A 19,435-nucleotide genomic window follows, 5' to 3' on the forward strand; every position below is an offset into this window, starting at 1 on the left:
ATGATAAGACCGGCAGCATATTAAAACGATTATACCTACTCAATAATTTATAGAAATAGAACATAGAATATAGCATAAAATGAGAACAAAATGAATACCTTTATTGTGCGCATCTCATATTGTAAGTGAACGCTATGGCGAATTATTGCATTTGATTAGCAATTAGCAGCACAATAATTATCATTTATCTTCTATTTAATTTTGAACAAAGAAAATATGTTATGTTTGATACTTAATTAAGCTGCACCACGTTTTCTAAATTGTAAGGTTGTGAAAACCATGCTTCATTTGACCATGCTTATTATTTATAACCTCTCTACGACACGTCATGTGACAGGACATTTTTTTTTAATCTTACTCAGCATTAACTGAAATACTGTTTATTTACTTTTTATTTTTTTTTATGAAATCAGGGGGCAAACGAGCAAACGGGTCACCTGATGGAAAGCAACTTCCGTCGCCCATGGACACTCGCAGCATCAGAAGAGCTGCAGGTGCGTTGCCGGCCTTTTAAGGGGTAATAGGGGAGGGTACGGAAGGGAATAGGGGAGGGTACGGAAGGAAATAGGGGAGGGTACGGAAGGAAATAGGGGAGGGTAGGGAAAGGAAAAGGGTAGGGGATTGGGCCTCCGGTAAACTCACTCACTCGGCGAAACACAGCGGAAGCGCTGTTTCACGCCGGTTTTCTGTGAGGACGTGGTATTTCTCCGGTCGAGCCGGCCCATTCGTGCCGAAGCATAGCTCTCCCACGTCAACTATTTGTTTCTTCTTTTTTTAATTAGGTACTTATGAAAGACTTGGTGAATTAATTATGAATGTTATGACTCAAATATTAAAACCTAATACTTAATATTATGTTATTGCTTTATAATGTTTAATTCTTATGACTTACTTTTATTATTTCTTCTATTAATTATTGTTTTAGAATTTAGACCGTAATATTTTTTTAATTATTGTTAATTTTGCATGCCCACAGAGGCCTATGTGTTGAACTTGATATAAAATATTGTAAGACCTATTATTGTAACACACATACGCAAAAAATAAAAAATAAATAAATGAATTTGAATTTGCATTCAGTTTCGGTCGCGAGGCTGTAACAGAATGCACCTGGGAGCTTTTGCATTGCAGATGTGAGTAGGCTTTGATCACTTATTAATACGATGGTGTTTAGTGAGAAGCTGCATAATTTGAATCGCTTAAATGCTTTAAAGCACGGACGTAAAAAAATACGGACGTAACCTTGTCTAATCACGAGTGAAGCATAGTTATGGCCGCCCGTGTAGGATGTGTGCATGTCATTAGCGCCGTCACTCAATGTACAATAACAGCGGGTTGTAGTACCTAGTTGCGTGTGTGAGTGTGGGTCATGTGTACAATAAACGAAATTGTCGTACCTTGCATGCTTCACCTCTTTTAAATAGTGTAATGCTACGTCCGTATTTTTTTTTACGTCCGTGCTTTAAAGATAACGCCCACAACTCCGATGCGCCATTTGTTTATCTCGTGAGAACCGTGTATTTTTCTGGGATAGAGATACTATAGTACTCGTAATATTGCCTACTATGTAGTTCCCAAGTTGTACCGAACTGGTGCCATAACAGAGTTAGTGCAGTATAGTCCGACTAGAACTTGTAGTGATAAACACCGTGAAGATGGCCTGAGAGAGGGGTAGGGGGGACTGCTGAATAATCTACAGCGGTCACCGCTTTTGTGTGGGTGCGGCTGGCGCAGGGCATAGGCGAGAGCGGGGAGTTAAGTAGCACGAATATAAACCCACGTTTTTTTATTTCTACGCTGTTACAACGGGCAATGCAAAAAAGTCTAGCTGATAAATCTGTTTTAAACGTTGAACGGTTAGGCGTGTTGCATCTCGCTCTGTCGCTCTTTCGTCTCTTGCGTTTTCTTAACTAACATGCAACTTTTTTTTTATTCTAATAAAATATACCTATTACAAAATGATATTGAGATGAAATAAAAAACGTCAACGCGCCTGATTTCTCGAAATTTTAAGGTCTAAATGTAATGTGAATCGTTTCACATTTATTTTCCGGACATGGAAATACTTTTCTGTTGTTTATTAGGAGTGATGAAGATGAACGGCAATTTCTTTACAGGCGCGAGCGGGGCGAACAGCCCAAAGTCTTACTAAGGGCTGTTCGCCCCGCTAGCGCCTGTAACTTGGGCCACACAGGGCGGTTATGCGCGTGTGTGCGTAGCTCTGATTTCCCAAATGTATAGCCCCACCGAACTTAGTTCCAAACGCCGAATTAATTTTACCTAAATTGGAATAAAACAATGCGGCTAACCTTATATGAAATTTAATATTACAGGTTAAGGTTTAGAGGGATTCTGGGTCAAAAACTGTTGGTTATAGTAGCCATCTTTACTTTGATAAAGTAGATAATTTTTCTCCTTAAAAATAAGTGATGCACGCACCATCGAAGAAATTGATTCTTAGAAGTTTTTTTTATATTTTTTATTTTTTTTATGAAATAAGGGGGCAAACGAGCAAACGGGTCACCTGATGGAAAGCAACTTCCGTCGCCCATGGACACTCGCAGCATCAGAAGAGCTGCAAGTGCGTTGCCGGCCTTTTAAGAGGGAATAGGGTAATAGGGGAGGGTAGGGAAGGGAAGGGAAGGGAATAGTTGAGGGTAGGGAAAGGAATAGGGTAGGGGTTAGGGGATTGGGCCTCCGGTAAACTCACTCACTCGGCGAAACACAGCGCAAGCGCTGTTTCACGCCGGTTTTCTGTGAGAACGTGGTATTTATTCGGTCGAGCCGGCCCATTCGTGCCGAAGCATGGCTCTCCCACGTATAGATGGGACTGACGTTGATGGACTTACGTCATGTGGTCGGCTTCTGTCAATTCAAAGTTAGCTGTCATCGGTCGGATGGGCTTATGGCCATCCTCTGAGCAAACGACCTTGACCATACAATTGCCGCGTTGCCGAGATCGCACCAAAATATTTTTTTTTACTTATCTTAGTTCAAAATTGACCTAAAAAAATCAAATGGCAAATATGTAGTTAGTGAAATTGTCAATCTATTGGCGTGTGTTTCCGATTGGAGCATTTTGTTGGCTGGAATATCACCTAAGAGTAGTTAGGGTTAATCCTCTAGAAACCGTTAATATTTTAATTTATTTTTTTGTCCACCAGGTGTCTTTACGGTATTAATTTGCTAATGTGATATTATATGAAACCCAAACACAAAATCAATTGCAGACATGAGTGGATTATGTGGGTATGTATTATACAGTGTGTAACAAAAATAAGTGATAATACTTTAGGGTGTGTACGTGTTCCTTGTAGAGAGATCACTGTGAAAGTAGCAGCGCTGAAAGACCAAAATTTTTTTCACTTTTGTATGGGCAAGGGCCCGAGCGTCACGACTCACGAGTTTCCCCATACAAAAAAAAATTTGGTCTTTCAGCGCTGCTACTTTCACAGTGAACTCTCTACAAGGAACATGTACACACCCTAAAGTATTATCACTTATTTTTGTTACACCCTGTATATAGGTCTACCAGAATCTGACGGCAATTTTTGACAGCAGATTTTCAAAAAATATCCTTGATCGTTTGATACCTACATTTTTATATTTGCATGCTTCACACACAGAATCAGTCGCTATAAGAAAAAAAAGGATGAAAATGTTTTATTCCTGGTATTGCTAGAGTCAATTTATTTTCTCACTTTTCGCCTTCAGATTCTGGTAGACCTATAGGCTAAACACTACTCATATTTTCCCTTATTCTTTGAACAAACTTACCTTTGTAATTTGCCTAATTGATCATGTACCGTAGCTAATATATCTGGCTATACAGGAAATCCACATCCATACTTATATTATAAATGCGAAAGTGTGTCTGTCTGTCTGTCTGTCTGTCGCCTCTTCACGCCCAAACCACTGAACCGATGTTGCTGAAATTTTGTATGTTTTTAACTTTGAGTCCCGGGAAAGGACATGGGCCACTTTTTATCCTGGATAAATGTACGATTCCCGCGCGATAAACTAATTTTGGCGCAACGGACTTGCGGGCATCATCTAGTTTTTAACAAAAATAAGTGATAATACTTTAGGGTGTGTACGTGTTCCTTGTAGAGAGTTCACTATGAAAGTAGCAGCACTGAAAGACGATTTTTTTTTCACTGACGGGCCCGAGCGTCACGAGTTTCCCCATACAAAAGTGAAAAAAAAATTTGGTCTTTCAGCGCTGCTACTTTCACAGTGCAGTACAGTACAGTAAAAAGAACACGTACACATCTTAAAGTATTATCACTTATGTTTGTTACACCCTGTATATCAAATAATTTTCTTGCCCTCCAATTATCCAAAAAGACTTCAATTTTTAAATTGCTAGTCAACCATTCAATGTCTTCAATTTTAAATTCCAAACCGCGTGCATAATCGAATCGAATACTATAAATATACTGGTCCTTTAGCCAAGACATTTTCTTTGTAGAATCGCCGATCAAAATGTATGGAATTGACATAAGCAATAAGCATTCGTTAATATGACGGTGACGTTCGACTCGTCTAATTTCAATTCCATACATTTTTATCGGAGATTCTACAAAGAAGCGATAATGAAAAGATCTTGGCTACAGGCTCTGTTTCGTTGTTCCAATCAATTGTAACCCCGTCCGTGTACTCGTAAACTCTCATCTCTTATCACCATAAAAACGTTATCAAGAACTTTTTTATGACCCCTGCTTGTTAATCTGACCCCTGGTCTTCATGATTAAATTCAGGAATTAGAGAAGTTGGTTTACTTTTTATTTCATAATAGTAACATTTTCTAAAAATGATTCCTAGCTAGCTCGATTTATCGCCCCCGAAACCCCCTATATTATACTCAATTTCATGAAAATCGTTGGAGCCGATTCCGAGGTTCCAATTATATATATATATATATATATATATATATATATATATATATATATATATATATATATATATATATATATATATATATATATATATATATATATATATATATATATATATATATATATATACGGTCTTGGATGTGTATTAAATATATTCATGATTCTTAAATATATTATGTATAGCATAAAAGAAAATTAAATATATTTCCGTTGTCTGGTACCTGTAACACAAGTCCTTCAGGTACTTAGTACGGGGTCAGACTGACGTGGTGTGAAGCGTCCATAGATATTATTATTATATTATATTATTTTATGTTCACTTAAGATGTTGTTCATTTTACACCGATCTCAGGTACTTAGATCGGCGCGATTCAGGACAATGCTATTTGCTTATCCACAACGTCATTTCGAAGAAGGAAAATGGACGGTGGCCGATTCACATACCCACAGGATAAGTCCATAAAATTTCAACAAAATCGGTCCAGCCGCGTTGGAAGATTTAGATTGTATGCCCCGTTTCTCAGGTATTTTGACAAAAGTATATCCAATCAACAGCGTTGTATAGTAATAGATAAGTAATAGATAAGTCGATCTTTTATTTTAGCTTATCAAGAGTCTGGGTTCCTCTTCAGCCTAAATTCCTTAACTTATTTTTATAAAACTTGGTATGGGAATAATTTAACATAACTTTATCAATGAAAAATAAATTACTTAATTACCGATTTTATTTGAGCTCTGCGAATGGGCTTATTCCACTTTTCCCCGTTGACGACAATTTTTGCTTGTAATGAGGATTTGTGAACTAAAAAAGTTCATTAATCCCGATTACTTTAAAAATAAAATACTAATGTAAGAATCAGGCACCTTTTATTTATTAATGGATAAGAACTCACTTATTGGTTATTTTTATAATCAAATTAAATTAAATTTAAGACCGATTACAATACTTAAAAAATACTTACTTAATTTACAAAATATAGAAATCAGAGTCACAAACGTTGCTATCAACTTTTATATTACCCTGACTATTTTTAAAACATTCAGAGCTCCTCTAAGCCTAAGCAACCGGTTCATCACCATTTATAATGAAATCCGATTTTAAACTATTGGTTACGTTTCTTCAATAAAATGATAGAGCTATTACATAATAAGAAAACATAAGTAATTTAAAATAAAATATAGATAGTCATCAAATATAGATGACTATAACCTAGCATAATAAATAGGTATGCTATATTTTAATGTTTCCTTTTTAATTAATAATTGAAGCAAACTGTGATTTTGTTGGGTGCATTTAGTAATTTAAGTATTAAACTGTGTTTGTAGGTATTAAGAAATGTAAAGTCTGTGATTACTTGACTATCTATATTTTATTTTAAAGTACTTATATTTTCTTATTATGTAATTATAGCTCTATCATTTTATTGAAGAAACGTAACTAATAGTTAAAAATCTGATTTTATTATAAACTAGCTGTCCCGGTGAACTTCATGTCACTTTAAAACCTTCCCTGGACTTCTACGAATATTTTAAGACTAATATCAGCCCAATCCGTCCAGCCGTTTTCGAGTTTTAGCGCGACTAACACATTTGAAAATCCATTTTTATTTAAATAGATGGTGATGAACCGGTTGCTTAGGCTTAGAGGAGCTCTGAATGTTTTAAAAATAGTCAGGGTAATATAAAAGTTGCTAGCAAAGTTTGTGACTCTGATTTCTGTATTTTGTAAATTAAGTATTTTTTAAGTATTGTAATCGGGCTTAAATTTAATTTAATTTGATTATAAAAATAACCAATAAGTGAGTTCTTATCCAATAATAAATAAAAGGTACCTGATTCTTGGGTAATGGGGATTAATGAACTTTTTTAGTTCACAAATCCCCATTACAAGCAAAAATTGTCGACAACGGGGAATAGTGAACAAAAAGTTCACTAATCCCCGTTGACGGGGATTCTCAACGGGGAAAAGTGGACTAAGCCTGCGAATGGACATAACATGTTTTTATCTTATAAAAATTAACAACTCGTATAAGCGCGATTAATAATTTTCTGCGCAAACAAAGTTTCGGGCAACATTTATTTACCAATAAACTAATATATTGCATCTTGTGAATAATAAATTCATTGATATTATGAACAAAGCCAGTGTTAGTGTTGCCATCATATTATATGCACACTACACGACAACAAACTATTGATTAACATCATCACTATCACCACAGTTATATTTTAAACAAGACAATCTTATGTATTTATTTGTTTATTTTTCTGCAACGGCTACAAATATTGTAAGATGATATTTTAGACTTTATGGGCATATAAATTAATAGTTAAAAAAAAAACAACACTTTTGTAACTGCGCAGTGCGCATTAAACCAAAAAAAAATATTGTTCAAATTGTCTCTATACATGGGTTAGAAGGAAATGTATCTAATTGTCTCGTATTATATCAAGTACGTATATTATTGTATGCAGCGACTATTAATATATTATTATATTCAATGTGTCCCGACACCTTCAGTGTCTTCTCTTCCTGCTCAGACAGCTGATAGTTGAGTATTTATAACGATTTGCTTATGAAGTATTGGCCATCTGACCAATTTATGTATACTAGAGATTGACCAATGGTCGAAATTCGACCTTACTTGCAACGACATTAGGACTACTACCTATATATATTTTGCAAAAAATATTGACTTCATCCAACTTCATCATAGTTTTTTTCAATTCTTGTCTCTGGGACTCAGCTGATCTCAGACTGGCCGTTTAAGCATTGTCTAATAGTATCTAAAATTAAATAAAAAAAAAAACAATAATCCATTTTCAATTTGTCAACTTGTTGTCAACAAACTTCAACTATAAATAAAAGAGAGAAATTCGTATGTATAGGCTTGTCACTCAATAATCTGTCATTTTTCCTAGTAGTAGTGTGTAACGTTTTATTTGTTAAAAATATTTATGATAAAAGCATATATTTAAAATAATATTAGTTCGATGCACTCCTTCACCATATAAACTATAACTGTGCGAAATTTCATGCACCTACGTTTCCCCATTTTACGTAAAAAGGGTCACAAAGTTTTTCTCTCACGTATTAATACCACGGACCTAAAAAAAAATTAATACATAAATAATATATAGATTTTGTTCTTTATTTAAGATAACGGGAGCCCTAGAACAATTTTTTTTTATTACTATCAAGCTAATTTTTTGTGAGTAGCTTCATTTTGATAAGACGAACAACATTTTTATCTGCGAAAAATCTTGAAAGTGGTAGCTAACAGAAATAGAAAGGATTTCATACTTTGACTTGATGGTCATAAAATATGGATTGTTCTATTTGTAGCACATATGTTACTCTTAAATTAAATAACTATTAACCTATCAATATACAATAAATCTGCTTGTTAGGGTTCCGTTTTAGGGTTCAGTAGTCAACCAAGTTTTGTTGATTTGATGAGAGGGCGTGAAAAAAAAGAATGGCTGCCATGTTTAAGTTTCGTGAAAGAGAAAAAAAATTGTGAAATTAAAAGCTCCGACGTTGGTGTCGGGACACATCATACTACATAGTTTAACGTAATATGTATTAAAAGCATCTCATAAAAGTGATAAACATAACATTCTGCAAATGAAGACTAATATTTTGAAAACTTAAATAAAACTAGACCGTAAGAGTTATTTAGTGTTTAAAAGTGTAAAAACTAGAATATTTTTTCATATTTTCTAACGGACGTGCGGACGCCTAATCTACTGCTAATATCATATAATGAGAAGCTGTATAACTCAGAATATAGGTCACAGCCGTGCCGTAGAGCTTGAAGGGACCCGTAGACCTGTCGTAAGGCCTTTTGCGATAAACTGCAAAAGTCTTTATGCCCTGGACATAGAGGTGTTTCTTGAATAGCCACTTATTTGTGATATCGCATAGAAGATCACATAATCATTGTTTTGTTCAAAAGAACAATGTTATTTCGGAAAGTTACCTGAAATAATGAAGTTGATTACTACTACAGCTTGTCAAAGAAAGGTAGACGCCAAACCTCATAGCTTTTATCACAGGTTTCAAGCGTGGCGACCGAATCAAGAAATTCCGTAACGAAAATAAATCTAACACCCCCATACCGACCGGCACAGTAGTGCGGTTGAAAGCCGTTCATCGTTTTTTCAGCTCGGCAGACTTCGGCACGGTGTTTGTGTGCGTGCTATTAGACGTATACGTGAAGACTAGCTAGTACCTGCAATGGCTTTTCCGCGGCAGTCCCCGAGTGACACACGCATTTTTAGGACTACCAATATAATGATCACGTTTAGTAAATTTACTTCAGCGTCTACTCTTTCTTGACTGATTTTTGTTACACACTCTTAGAAACCAGCCTTATAGTATCAATTATTTTACCTAGCGTAAAAAACATATAATTAATAGTTAATTAACATATAATTAATATTAACATATAATAACAGAACATATAAAGTGTAACCAAACTAAGTGATGATTAGGGTGAGTATATGTCGTCGTATCCTACGAATAAGGGCGCAGTTGCAAAAACCCTACTTTACAGGAGAAGGTGCGGTAGACTTTCAAAACTGGATACCTCCTAAAGTATCCGCGACCGAAGCTCTATCATAGTTGGTTGCCGTTCTTACCTCTATATGAGTTACTAGCTTTTGCCCCCGGCTTCGGTCGCGTAAAATTCAAAAATCACGTAAAACACGAGTATTTTAGGAACATTAAGTTTTTCCAAAACCAAAAGTAGCCTTTGTTACTCTTCATTCTTTCGACTTAGTATATTGTGCTAAAAATCATGCCGATTAATTGCTTCGCTAGGGCGTGAAGGAAGGACAAACAAACATACTTTCCCATTTATACTTTAAGTATAGGCTATAATACGAGTATAGCATAATTATTATAGGTAAAAGAAAACTCTGTCTGTTTCTGGCTCTTGGTTTAGCTTATGAGTAGTTACAATATGACGGAGCGGTGTTTATTCTACTTCAACATCAGCTTAGCATGATAAGGCTAATATTTTGTATTCTAAATCAAATTCTTTTATGAGACGATATACGACATCCCTCGTTTCCTTTTGCAAGAGTGTGATAACCGATGATACATCATCAGCACAGCTCAAGAGATGTACTCAAAATTTTGGGTACGTTCAGTTACTCACAGTTCGTCCAATAAACCAAAAAAATTAATAGTAACAAAAAAAAGTTTCGTTACACTCACTCTCGATACACCAAAAGCTATTTTCCTAAATTTTTAATAAAAACGAAACTTTTTTTTTCAATTCTTTCAGGCACCGGGGACTGTTTTCGTTTTCTATAACCTAAAAATACAAAAAAAAAAACTCAAATTATATTTTGGAATATTATTTTACATTTAAATATTCTTGTAGCACACTACCTTTAACTATTTTTCTATACGGCGGAAAAAGCCACAAAGTTCACTGCGGCTTTTTAACAAAATTAAAACAAAACATTATAAACTTACAATTATATACTTTTTGAAATGGTTAGTATATAAAAGGCAAATTCATGTAATATTTTTTCCAATAATAACTGTTCAACTAAAGAAAAATTTAAGAAATAAATTTCGTACATAGAAAAAGGCAACAAAAGCCATTAGGGCAAACGATTCCCTAGTACTAGTACTAAGAGACGATTCCGTGGAAAAAGGCCACAGACGCAATAGTGTCTTTTTTCCAGGTAATTACTTTTAAGAATGTAAAACATTTTTTATACTTACTGTGTGTTCCCTTTTACGGTTAACACAAACGAATTTAAACAAAAAACAGTGCAATGACGCATACGCGAGTTCGCGGAGTAAGGGCGTGGTGGCGCGAGCGCCTCGTTCCCGCCCCGCGCGTCCTTTCACGCACTCCAAGAAAACGGTCACTGAAGCCTTTGTTGCTTTTTTCGCCGGGGCATTTAAGAGCTAATAAAATGTGGCATTTTTTAAAACTTCATTTACTGGTTATTAAAATTAACTTTTTACCATTTTTTACACTGAAGGTTATAGATAAATGAGCTGCCGATTTCGATTTTGCAATAAAAATAATATATTCGTAGGATACGATGATGTGTCCCTTAAATATAGAGTTCACTGTAAAAGTAGCAGCGCTGAAAGAGCATAATATTCTTTTGTGATTTGTAAGGGCAAGCGTCCGCGCGTCATAAATTTTTCCATACAAAGGTGAAAAAAAGATAATCTTTCAGTGCTGCTACTTTCAAAGCGAACTCTATATAGGGGACCCATACACACCCTAAAGTATTATAACTTTCTTAACCACACAGCATTGATTCACAATATGTAATTCTCAAAGATGTCATATCTAATATTTATAAATCTGTGGGCCGGACAAATATTTGCAGGCCTACCCATTGCGAAATTAGATAGGGCCCTGTCCCTCTGGGAGGCCCTGATGATATAAGAACCGATTAGAAACACGTATCGGCCCTTAAGACCCTTCCAGCCGTTAATGTTGCCTTAAGGGGACTTTTTATCATATTCCGGACGAGCAAATTGATTTAAGAATTTGTGTTCTTTTCTTAAATGAGGGATGCTTCATTGTTCCATTTTAAAAATGATTAAAATTATATTTTAAATTTCCAATAAGTTATGATATCGGAGTAAGATAATGGAGTAAAACTATTATTTTATACTCTGGTATCAATCTTAATATTAATCAGTCGTTATTTTATAGTGCTCAAGGGTGTGCGCAAAACACAAGAACATCCCCTCTACCATTCCTTTCCTAGCACTAGCTTACAAATAGACAATTAATACAACTGGCGAGAGATTGAGGCACAGGAACATTTTTTGCATGTCTATCCTGCGTATGGATCATCTTTCCTATCAGACAATCAAGTGTGAGCCTGCATTGTCCTAACCAAATTTAGAAACAACATTCATCATCTTGACTCTGAGGTCGTGGGAAATTATCGAAACAACGACCTCCGAGTCAAGATACAACTTTAAAATTTGAGGATGTATGCCTTTGCCGACATTTTGATCAAAATAAAAAAAAACGTACTTTAGTTATAGAAAATACATTAATACTTAAAACTGTAACTTAAGTTTTTAAACACAATAAAAAAGCGTTTCCATATAAAAAGAGGTTTTAATTACATATACGTTATAAGGATTAATTAGACTTTTCAAGGCCAAAGTAAAGCTGATATGAATACTAGGAACCCTAACTTACAGTTTATTACATTCAAGGTTTTATGCAAAGCACTAAGTCCTAAACGTTTGAAATACGATACTTAAACTAAAACGTTGCTTTAAATTTAGGACCTTTGAAATAAGCTGTCTTTGCTCTACCAGAGACAAGGATAGCGGAGTGGTATGCTCTACAATAAGACAAGGACGGCATGCTCTAAGTGCTACTTAATTTGAATAGCATTTCGGCCCTAACTTAGTCAAATATTCCAGGCTTTGATTCTTCGCTGTAGCCACGTCCGCAGGCTGTTTGCGAAGGATATATGTTATATGTGGAAATAATATATGACCGTTATATGAAGACAAACAAATTGTTAGCGGTACGGTCCCACGGGGGCTCGTAAATAAAGGAAATTATACATCTTTGTCCCGTGTACGGTCGGCAAACGAATTAATCAGTATTTTGTCCTTTACTATTAATCATTAATAGTCTATGAAATTTCTGAATAGATTAAGTATTTATTATTCTAGTTTTGAATAGAGTAATTTTATTAACACACGCATGATTTAAATGCTAAATAAAAATGTGAAAACTGATAGTTAAATACACGTAATACTGTAATTTATTTTTATACTACCTTTTGCCCACGGCTTCGCTCGCTTGGAATTCGAAAATCGTGTACAATACGAATATTCTCGCAAATCTCCTTTAGAAACATGATGTTTTTCCAAGACGAAAAGTAGCCTATGTTACTCTCCATCCTTTCAACTAAGTCGATGCCAAAAATCAAGTCAATCGGTTGCTTCGTTAGGCTGCGAAGAAAGGACAAACAAACAAACAAACAAATATACTTTCGCACTTATAATATTAGTATGGATAGCTGTTTCCCGCGACTTCGTAGGCGTTACCATAGTATAATAACGGAAATGGATAATTCTCTCCTTTTTATGGTCCCTTACTCAAATGGTAAAAAACGGAACCCGATTACAAAGATATAATATCAGCCTGTCCATCTGTCCATATCCAGGCAAAGTCTCCCTCATATTAATCAAATGACACTCGAAATCTGTATGTTTCACTATTAATTAATAACTTAGTTTGTTCCTAAGGAATAAGATTTTATACAGAAGAACAGAAGGGATTTTATACACCAGATATGAAGTTTGAAGAAGACAAATATATCTGCGAAAACCGCATTCAAATCGGATCAGAAGTTTTCGTGTGATGCTGGAACAAACACACATACAGACAAACAGACAAAAAACTAACCACAGTTTTGGCTTCTATAGCGATGTAGTAACAGCCCCCGCTTATTATTTTTTGGATATCTTTAATGTACAGAACTGTCATTTCTACAGTTTTATTATATGTATATAGATTTAAGACTAAAGGGTTGATCCAAGTCTTAAGTATTTTTTTTTCACAACTAAGAATGATACCTTTCTTTCTCTTTTTGAGAAATGCTATAATATTATTATTGCTTCATTGCGGTGAGTTATCACAATAGATTAAAGCGTTGTATCGACCCTGTAGTAGCTCGAAAAATGACAAAATCCTCATCCAGAAACAATATGTAACGGTATCGGCCATTGTTAACCTATACGATGCTGTGGTAGCTCGGAAAATGACAAAATATCACGCTCATCCAGAAAGAATGCTGCATGGCCGTAACGGTATTGGCCAGTCACTTTGTTACAGGACCAACGACCGTTCGTTATTCTTTTCTGTCAATCACTGACTCGATGTAGCATAATATTATAAAATATACTAGCTGTCCCGGCAAACGTTGTTTTGCCATAAAATGATTCTCCGTTTTCCTGCTTTTCTCTTGAAATTTTTTGTGAATATTTTTGGAGTGAAAACTTCTTTAGTGGCGTTGAGCATTTTTGTGGGATGGGTAAAAACTGTGAAACTTGCGTCAGATTCTCGTGCTGATCGAAAAACCGTAAGATGGTTGGAGAGTAGTGTTGTAACATCGAAATCGATTAATCGAACAATCGATTGTTTTTTTTCGATTGTCGATATTTTTTAATCGATTGTAAGGGTTTCGATTAAGTAATTAAAAAAATGATTTTATGAAAATCAATTTTCATAACAAATGGGTTAAAAAAATTTTAAGGGTTTCGATTAATTAAAAAATCGATTTTCTTAAAAAATTGGTTAAAAATTTAATCGATTGTAAGGGTTTCGATTAATTAAAAAAAACTTTTTTTTTAAATGTGTTTAAAAAATGCACAACGTTAATAATCAAGTTTTCACTTCTGCTAGCACTCCCGGAGTGCAACCCGTCTTTTTTTCTATTGACCTCACGGAGCCCGAGACCTTTCCAACGAATGCGTGGAAAACGAAACCGTGGAAATCGTTTCGTGCGTTCTGGAGTTACAGCGTCAGGAAGGAAAACCCGACTTATTTTTATCCATAAGATTATATTTTGTAAAATGATGTAGCGTTGCAAAAACGCAACATGGCCTGTGGCTTCGCCGGTGTTAGAACAGATCCACTGGCTGAATTCAGTGTTGCTTCTTCAATTCAGATTGAGAAGCTTTTTAAAAAGATGACATAATTATCCTCTAAAGCAGTAATAAAAAATAAATTACCACTTTTCGTGCCGACGCTCCGTGCGGCACTGTGACAATCTGTTGGTTCATTATTAAATACATTCCTCTCTCGCGTGTACAGCCAGCAACGAAAGCCCTTATACTTTTTGTTGGCGCACAATGGGAATAGTTGTTATTGTTCGTATTATTCGTGATTGGTGGCATTGTGGCCTCGTGGGGGCGAGGGAAAGGGGGGAGTATAAGGAAATTCCCGGAATTCGGTCGATTAATTAGAAATGACCGTCATTTCGTACATTTTTTCTTTATTATAATATTAAGGTCGGATGGCATGTGCTTTTGTCTTTAAAGGATCAATTTGTACGTATTGAACTGCTTCTCTTTACTCATATCTTGCCCAGTCTTATATTACGGCATGATTGTTGTTTTGATTGATTGATGTTTAGCCTTCACAGCAAGCTTAAATCGAATGGTTGTGAATTTGATTCCTGAATTAGACAAATAAAAGTAAAAAGTTTTTTTTTACAATACATGAGGTGTGTTGAAACTTACTGGTTTTTAGTCTTCAGTGAGTGCATGTTAAGGAATACTTATCGTTTATTATTATTAATAATAATATAATTGACAAGAAAGATGATCGGACGGCCATGTAAAAAGTCAGCCCTGTGCCTTATAGTCTCTTGCCATTTAAGAGGTGACACGGTTAGTCTGACGACAGCTCAGTCCATCAGTTTGATCAGAATGACGGAAGAATGTTCGTCTAACCGGTTGATTGACGGACTAATCATTTCTTTATTATGTATCAGTCTCACAGTTATTCGTAACCCTGGATTGATTGGCTGGATTGATGGATTATGAGAGTAGAATACTCTGTAGCCCTAGCATGGCCATCAGTATAAATGCTAAAGTATAGACTAACTGCGGAGATAAACTTAAGGTGCCGTTCCGATCTTTTTCGTTCCGAAAAAATCAATTAAAATGCCACTTTATGACAGACTATAGTGCTAAAAATTCAAATTATATACTACTCTATGACATATACTATAGACTGTCATAAAATGGCATTTTAATTGAATTTTAGTCGGTCGCAATTAGCGGCAGTAAAGATCGGAACCATAAGTTTATCTCCACAGTTAGTCTATACTTTCGCATTTCTACTGGTGGCCATGCTAGGGCTACTGGTATGTTTTGCAGACTACTAGCATAGTTAACTGGGTTTAAAGTATGAAACCGGTTGACTTATTAAAAACTTAGCAATATCAATATGTTTGCTAATTACATTAAGTTTAATCACGTATGGCTAATGGGGGAATGGGGGAATTGCGGTAATTGGAAAATGGGGTAGAGGGGGTAGTGGGGGAAATGGGGTAAGCGGGGGCTAAGTTTAGGTAAAGTCCGTGCTAATAGGACTTCCGAAGTGTCACCTGCTAGCGTAAACAACGTAAATGGATTCGAACCTGCATTTTAGTAGTTCGCGAAGTATTTTTAACCGACTACGGCTAAGATAATAGGATTAGTTTTGGCAGACGACCTATGGATATATTTTGCATCAAACTTCAACAAATAACAATAAATTATGACTAACTGTTACTGTTTTTACGCTCTGAACCGATTTACTGAAAATGTTGTACTTAGATACTACGAGGCACATCTGGACTCTCCTATGCTTTTGCACAGTAATAATAATAATACTCCCCACACCGGTTTCGGTGACGGTGGCCAGTTTCATTGAAACCAGGCCAGCTACGCAGGAGTAGTTTTATAGTGCTCAGATATGTGCGCAGTACACAAGAGCTCTATCTCTTCCTTTCACTCTCATAACCCTGCGGGACAGAAGACCGACACGACTGGCGAGAGATCAGGCGTAGGGCCGAGTTTTTACATGCCCATCCGACGCATGGATCATCTTACTTGTCAGACAATCAGATTATCAGCCTGCATTGTCCTAACCAAACTTGGAAATAACATGTTTCCGACGCGGGAATCGAACCCACGACCTCCGGAGTCGAGAGTCGCGCTCTAACCACTAGACCACGGAGGCGTTCTCCTTTGCATAGGAGAGTTGCAGACGTGTAATGATGCATGATTTCCGTGTAATCAAAGATTTCATACGGAACCACGTAATACGCTCGTAATTTACTGATATAATGCGGAGAAACTCGAGGAAAAATATTTAAAACTAGATGACGCCTGCAACTCAAAATTCGTTTATGGCACGGAAACTATACATTTTTCCGGGATAAAAACTATCCTATGTCCTTTCCCGGGACTCAAAGTATCTCCATGCCAAATTTCAGCAGAATCGGTTCAGTGATTTAGGCGTGAAAAGGTAACAGACAGACAGATAGACAGGCACACTTTCACATTTATTAATTGTGTATTTTCTACTTTGTTAAGGTGAGAAATAAATTATTGTTAGCATAGTGGCCACCCTGCAGCAAGGATGGCAACACCAATTTACTGATGACAACACTGGGGAAAAGCGCCTATATAAGTCGTTGCATGATCATTTAACGCCCTCTTTTTCGGTAAGGCGCTTTGGTAAGGGGAAACTCTGCCCGATTGAGTAGTCAATTCCTAAATTAGTAGCCATCTTGTTAATTTGTGTTATGTTGTTGCTTGATAAATATTTGATTAATTTATTAATTTGTTAGTTTAGTTTTAGAGCATTAGTTTTCGTTTAGATTGTTATTAGTTGTAAGATAATAAAAGGCCGTATGGCAAATGTGTATTTGTTTTAATGATTCCCGCTGAATCTTTATAAGATTATTATTATTTTTTTATATTATAATATTAGTATAGAAGTATAGATATTAGCATGGATAGGCAAATAATACACCCGTTTTGAGCAAATAGAGAAAAATAAATACACTGAAATAACTATCGAGAGAGTTTGATATTTTTAACATTACAGTTCCCTCTCAAAACACGAGCTCTCGGTGTATACAGTTAACGTATTTTCATACGAATTTTTCGTATTTTTACCGAAAGCTAACAAGAAAAAATGTGAAATCTTGTATTTTAGCGTATTCAACGTTCATTTTTTGCTTCTATGTATTTTTAATAATGGCGTTACTGGTGAATAGTTAGATGTTTTTTAACAGAATAATGTTCAATTCTGTTTTTAAATTTTAATTAAATTTATTACTATGCAAAGTGAGTACCTAGTACACATATATTACAGTTACTTTTAGTAAGAATTTTCTAACCAACCAAGACCAAAATTTTTTCCACTCAAATATTTCCCTTTGATAGCGGCTCCGTATTTATAAGTGTCAATCTACTACTACTAGTCTACATCAATGCTCAAAAATATTTAACAAAAAAAAAGTTTCCATAATTGCTGAAAATTGGAACATGACTGTGCCACGAAATTACTACGCGCTATGCCACCTCTAGGAAATTGTTAGGCACTACGTCATCACTAGGAAACTGCTACGTGCTAAACCAGCGCTCTGTGATAGCAACAACGCTACCAAGAAATTATGACGACAACGAGCTACGCCACAGCTACGAGATTGCTACGCGCTACGCCACTGCTACGATATTAGTACGCCACCGCTACGAGATTGCTACGCGCTACGCCACTGCTACGATATTAATATGCCACCGCTACGAGATTGCTACGCGCTACGCCACTGCTACGATATTAGTACGCCACCGCTACGAGATTGCTACGCGCTACGCCACTGCTACGATATTAATACGCCACCGCTACGAGATTGCTACGCGCTACGCCACTGCTACGATATTAATACGCCACCGCTACGAGATTGCTACGCGCTACGCCACTGCTACGATATTAGTACGCCACCGCTACGAGATTGCTACGCGCTACGCCACTGCTACGATATTAATACGCCACCGCTACGAGATTGCTACGCGCTACGCCACTGCTACGATATTAATACGCCACCGCTACGAGATTGCTACGCGCTACGCCACTGCTACGATATTAATACGCCACCGCTACGAGATTGCTACGCGCTACGCCACTGCTACGATATTAGTACGCCACCGCTACGAGATTGCTACGCGCTACGCCACTGCTACGATATTAATACGCCACCGCTACGAGATTGCTACGCGCTACGCCACTGCTACGATATTAATACGCCACCGCTACGAGATTGCTACGCGCTACGCCACTGCTACGATATTAGTACGCCACCGCTACGAGATTGCTACGCGCTACGTCACTGCTACGATATTAATACGCCACCGCTACGAGACTGCTACGCACTACACCACTGCTACGCCACTACTACGAAATTGCTACGCGCTTTGCCGCTGCTACGAAATCACTACGCCACCGCTACGAGATTGCTACGTGCTACGCCACTGCTACGAGATTGCTACAAAATTGCAACACGCTACGCCACCGCTACGCGGCTGCTACGAGAGCTACGAACGTGCTGCGATTATCTACGGAATTGTATTACGCCTATGTTCCACGTTTTACAAATTTACCGCATCTGTGGTTTTTCAAATTACAACTACACAAATGCTTTATATTATTCTACAAGAAAATACTATTTTATACATTTTAAGAACGTCGAAAATTGTTTTACTTGAAATATTTTATTTGTATTGTCACGACGAAAATTTCTCGTAAAATTCTAAATACCTTAGAATATACAGAATTTGAGGAGATTAAGATCATCTTTATTCTATTCACAAATAAAGAAGGTAAAATTCATATCAATGTTCTGAAAAAAACTGCATACAGCAGACGGCACAGAAGTTTTGGATTACTTGAAGGAAATGAAAACGCTACTATCCACGATAAAAATAAAAATAAATCACCACGTTAGGTATATCA

The sequence above is a fragment of the Aricia agestis genome, chromosome 19, assembly GCF_905147365.1.
Source record: "Aricia agestis chromosome 19, ilAriAges1.1, whole genome shotgun sequence".
NCBI lineage: Eukaryota > Metazoa > Arthropoda > Insecta > Lepidoptera > Lycaenidae > Aricia > Aricia agestis.